Here is a 5,994-nt window from a genome sequence, read left to right on the forward strand (position 1 = left end):
CACTTGAAACTGTAAGATTTGTATAGCAGCTACTCCCATGATTCCTGCCTAGCTGCCCCAAACCATCAGGTATTCACATTTATTGTCTTATTCAATTACATAACATCTGGCCACATGGCTAGATTTGAGGGGTGATAGTTCCCTCTTCATGGTGTGCAAGAAGCTAACAAGAATAGGACTGGGATAAGTGATCCTAAATCCTCTCCCAGCCCTTGTATGACCATGGGAGAGCTTCTGTGCCAGTTAGATGACCAGCCCTGGCAGGGCTCCTGCTTGATGCAAGCTGTAGAACTTACTGTAGGAGCAAGGAGTTCCCTCATCTCATCTGAATGGAGAAAGGACAAGTGATACCAGATGGTGGATCCACGGTGACCTGTGTAATCCCTGGGTCTCCGGTGGTGTCACAGTCTGTCGTGAGCAGCCCTGCTTTGCCTTTTTAGGTTTCCTGTAGGGTGGCATTTGAATTGCTTAATCCATGTCAAACCACAAGCCCATGCTGAAAGATCAGAGCAGAGGGAAAAGCAGATTTCTGACAGTAAGCTGTAATTAATTGCTAATAGTCACTCAACAAGAGAAAGAGGAACATACGGCAGAGGTGGCACAGGATTGCTTCAGCAGTTCCTACAAACAGATTGGCAGATATCTTTATATGCACACCCCACAGAGTATGGATAAGACCATAAAATGGATACTTGTAAAATTTCTCCCCCTCCAAAGAACTTGTGCTGGCATGAGAATTTTGAATAAAAAATCATTGTTAGTGATGCAATACTAATAATTCTTGTGAAAGGAGATCTTAGCCCTGTTTTGATTAGGATTCTCACTCAATTCATCATTGTGAAGTAATTTGAATATATTTTTCTAGTATCATACTGATAGAGCTCCTGCTCTCAACACCACCAGTCCTCGTTTAGGTCAAGCAGCTTACTTACAGGAGTATTTAGTTCTGGATCTGTAACTTTTCAATGCCTCAGTCTTGTTCTTGCTATGAATGAAGCACTGTACCATTTGAGAGTTAAGAGGGTGCCTGTGTATAAAAGTAATTATCCTCTGCCATTGGTATACAATTGACAGTATAAAGTGGCTTTAGCCTCTTTCTACCGTTTTTAGAATCAAACATTGGAGCATGCTGTATCATCTCAGTTAGCTGCAACTCAGAGACTCATTGTGGCATTAATACTCTCTTCAGAATGGATAATTTCAGTAAGATGTGATTTAATTTGTCTCTCATTATGACTACTGCCTCATTAAATTCAAGTGAAAGCTATCCTGTCTAGCCTGCGCTGTGCTTTGTGATGTTTCAGTATTATTGTTCTCGTGTACCGCGTGCAGCCACTGTGATGCACACAAGATTTGAACATTTCTCAGATGCATTTTGCCATTTCATTGAAGTGCAATTGAATAGCATGAGTGCACTTACACTTTTACATTCATTTGAATCCAAGGATGATTTCTCTTCCCTACAAACAGGTATATTGGTAAGTTAGCTGTTCTCTGTTCATGTCTCTTGTGTCTCTTCTAATCAGCAAAATCCAATCTGCAACTGTATATAGGTAAGAAGAAAAGTGAGTTGAATGCCTAATTTGATTACAGTGAAGACTTTTGATATGAGCAGATAATTTAATGAAAGGGGTAGTTTTATGGTACAGCTCAATCCTGCTTTAAAAAAAAATAATTTGTTAATAAGCCAGTCCAAAAAAACTTGTCGCTTTGTGCTGTTAAGTCAGAAAATATTTTTTTTTAAATTCAAAAACTCATTTTAGACTAGAGTTCCTTATTTCACTACTGATATTTAGAACAGGTATAAGAAAATATCTTATTTCTTTCAGGTGATAGCTTTTGGGGATTTAATTGGCAGGAACTTGGGTCAAATATTCGCATTAGTCTATGACAATAGCAGGACCAGCTGCTGTCAAACTGTTTTGCAACATTCACCACAATTTACAAAAGAAAGAGGTCCACCACTTTGAATATGTGCAAAGCAAACAGCTTCTTCCTCCCTCTCCAGTCATGTAACATTCATGCAGTTGCTACAGGAAGTCTGAGGGAAAACTGTATTATGAAAGGATTCAATGTAAGAATCTGTAATAGAAGTATAATCTGAGGGAGAAAAGAGAAGATCAGACAATGCATAACTCTAGAAAGAGTAACGTTTGCTTAGAAGCAGCATCATTTTTCCAGTAATGATGAAGGCTAACTTTCCTGTTATTGAGAGGAATACAAAGGGAGTGAATGCTGTTGTTATGACAAAGAACTACAAACATCCCAACAGTTTGGGAAAAGGCCAGCTGGCCCATGAGAGCTTGGCTGCCTCTCTGGTGACTGTAGCTGCTATTTTTTCCTGTTGCAGATGTACCACAGCTGTCACAAGTGACAAGCCACAGCTCAGTTTAGCAGGATCATTTTGTATGCACAAACAGACTGCACTGATTTAGCTCAGTGGAAGTTTGACTTCGGTGGACATTTGAGTGTTATTTAACATATTGAAAGAAATAGCTTAAAAACTTCTGGAAAACTTTTGCATTTAAAAATCCCCTTTCTTTTTTGTCTGAATTTAACTGTCTATTAACCCAATACATCAACTCTTATCAGTTGAAGTTACATACATGTAGTATTACGTACAGTGCTTTTTCAGGCACTCACAGTGATATGTTTGGGCTTTCTCCCTTTCCTTTTCATTTGTTTAAATATTTCAGGTGCATTGCATGAAGTGTCAACATCAGCACTGGTTGGAAACTAGGTTTTTTTCCTGGAAATCTCTGTACTTAATCAACTCTTTGATTTACACAGTGGCTTCCACAATCCTGTATGACAAAGAATAAAGACAACCTATTGAGAACAAACTGACTTTGTAGCTGCAGTTTTGCTGGATGTTTCTATCTGCAACATGTTTCAGTAGAATTTTCTTGTGGAGTCTAAGGAGATATTGTCACTGAGGATGTTTTTCCTACAAAATGACTTCTTAAAATATGTCAGAATGTGGAACATTTAAACACTCAGGGAAACTGGTATATCCCACTCAGATGTCTAAAAAGTCATGTCTCAGATGGTAGTAGTTGTGAATAATTCAAATGATATTTTCTGTGGAGAAATATTAGCTTGATTATACTTCATTTATCACATTCTTTGAATATTTTTCTGTCCCCATGGTCAAAATAACTTTTGCATATTTTCAAATATGACAGTGCTCATACAAGTCAGAGTTTGATTTGGAAATGGCTTTCTGATTGCAGAAGGAAGCAAAATCTTCTTTACACTGGAATATAGATTTTAATTAACCCAGAGGAAGATTCAGCCCTGCATAAGCTGAAATGGTAGAATACTCCACAGGAATGAATTCAAGTCTGAGGAGAAAAAAAGCAGTACAGTCCCAGGAATCTGTTGTTCAATGTTATTTACTAATCTTTCTTAACAAAGAAAGCTGTAGCTTTTATTTCTTTGACAGCTTATATTTTGTAGGCACTACCAGTAGACATTTAATGATAATTAATACTCTTATATTTTTGTAGGAGTTAAACAAACTGGTCCTTTTAGTGAGAAAGGACGAATTAATAACAGAAATTATGAAAAATTCACCTGAGTAGGAATTTCTGCAGGGAAATAATCACTTAGTCCAAACGAATGTACAGGCTTTGGGGTGAAATATATAACAAGGGCATCCAGATGTTGACAAAGCGCCAGGAGGAGTTTCATGTGTAACATAATTAACTGAAAGCAGGAAGGTAACAATTAACTCAAGGTCATGTGTTAAGGTTTGACATATGTGTTTTCAACTGACTTCTTTTGACAGTTACAGAGACCTGTAAGTTTAGTCACTATTTTAAGGAAAATTTTGTAAAACACCAGATTTTTTTATCTTAATTTTCTCTTTATTTCCCATGGAAGATCTTAATTTTAGACTGCTATTTAATTATTTGTATTTTAAGAAAGAGGAGCATTTCTTGGGATTTAAAGAATAGAAACGGGAATAGAGAAAAAGAGAAAGCAAATTGCTGCCACAAGGCCATGCAGACAGAAGGCTGAGGATGGATAAGAAATCAAATTTCAAATCCTGGAATTAGAACTTGGAGTTCTCTAGATTTTTGAGTTAAAAACCTTCAGGATGTGTGCCATGATCTAATATTCTGCATCATCTTAGGGTCCAGAGAATTCACTCAGGTCCCATGTCAAAGTTTAAGTCTCATGAAATCAGGAATAAATGGAGCGATTAAAAACTCCTCATTCTTATGTCTTCCAAATGTTGGATTAGATAATACTGCTGGAAAAGTAACATTACTAATACTATTGCAGCTCTATGTGTCCATGCAGAAGACAGGCTTCCTAGTAAAAATGCTTTCAACTACTTACATACTGGTATCAGTTATTTCTTAACTTCCATTTGATAACAGTGTTTAGCTGTGAGAGAAAAAAAAAAGTTCCTTTTTTATCTCAACTTATTTGGTTCTGTGTTTATACTATTTATCATTTTTACAGCTCTTCTGCATGCAAAATTACATAACTACAGAAGGAAATTTATGTAAGACATGTAGTAAGATTGTACTTCAAGCTGAACTATCTATAGCATAATAAGAGCCAACACATTTTTTCCACAGACTATTTGGGTATTTTAAGTCTTGATCACAATAAAAACTTGACCCATTTATTTTATTGTGTCCATCCCATGTTGTCGTGTACTGCCCCTCAATTTAATTACTGTATTGGATATCTGAAGTATCTAACAGACTAAATTTATGTATAACCATATTTATCTGCTCAATAAAGTCAGTGCTCAGACACTTGCTGTACAAATTTTTGACAACTATTTCACTCCTTGTTTTAGACTTAGTTCTGTCTGCATGGCAAATTCAGAATTCCTCTGAGAAGGTCATGGCTGTCTTGTTAAATATGTGTCAGAAAAACAGTGGAACTCATGAAAAATACATCTCCATTGGCTCAGAGTTTTGGTTGCCCAGAGGTGTTTGACAATCTTTGAAGCTCCAACCAGGAAGACAACAACTTCTAAAACAGGAAGTATTTGAGAACCCCCAATAAAGATACCTCTGCTCTCTGAAGCTGGCAGTCATCACCAGAAGCAACATGCCAGGTGCTTTCTCTTGGCTGGGAATAACCGTAATGAACAGAAGGGGAATTAATGGGAGAAACTTGTTGATACAGTCCTTAAGATAAGAAAAATGGGACTTTCTCTTCTTCTAGGGAGGGGACTTTGATACCATCTGCTTGTTCCCTGTTCCTTCTCTGGTGTCCAGTCAAAAGGAAAATGCCTGCAGGTCCTGACAGACCCCATCTTTTTCCTTGGCAATGATGAGCTGTGTAGTTTGTACTGGTACAAATCTGCAGGAGGCTGGAAGTGGCTTATGGGCCCTTGCTGATTTATGTTGGGCAAGGGGAAATTATAGTGCTAATATGAAATTTGAATTTCGATGTGAAAGAGTTTAACATTAAGGACAAACGAGTGAAGGACAATCAGTGTGAATGGATGTAATGTTACTTCTGTGGAATAATGCTGCTGGGTGAGGCAGACACTGACTGGGAGTAACCCCAGCAGGTAGGTTTTCCCTCAACAAGGGAATATAATGGAATTACCCTATCCTGCACTGTTCACTTCCCATTTCCCAGTGCCCCATACTGGCTGCAAGTTTACCTGTTACAATGCTTGGATGGAGTGAAGAAAAATATTGCAGTCACACTGGACCCCTATCTTTACCTTGTATTTTCTTGTTTTCATGGGTGGCTTCCCTTGACCCTTGCTAACCGATGGAATGGTACACTAGACACCAGGGCAGCCCAAGGTCAAAATTAGCAAGGGTTTGCTTTTTAGCATATTACTTATTTTAGTTGTATGTATTTTATTATTTTATTTATTTTAATTTTGCTAGGAAGAGGCAAATTCTGTGCCAAGGTTCGTGGCAGCAGAGGCTGGTCCTTGGTGGGCAGCTGAAATGTTACCCTGGCTGGCCAAAGGTCAAGGCCACGCTGGCCTGTCCTGCTCCCTCT

Source organism: Fringilla coelebs (assembly GCF_963513975.1).
Source record: "Fringilla coelebs genome assembly, chromosome: 5".
Lineage (NCBI taxonomy): Eukaryota > Metazoa > Chordata > Aves > Passeriformes > Fringillidae > Fringilla > Fringilla coelebs.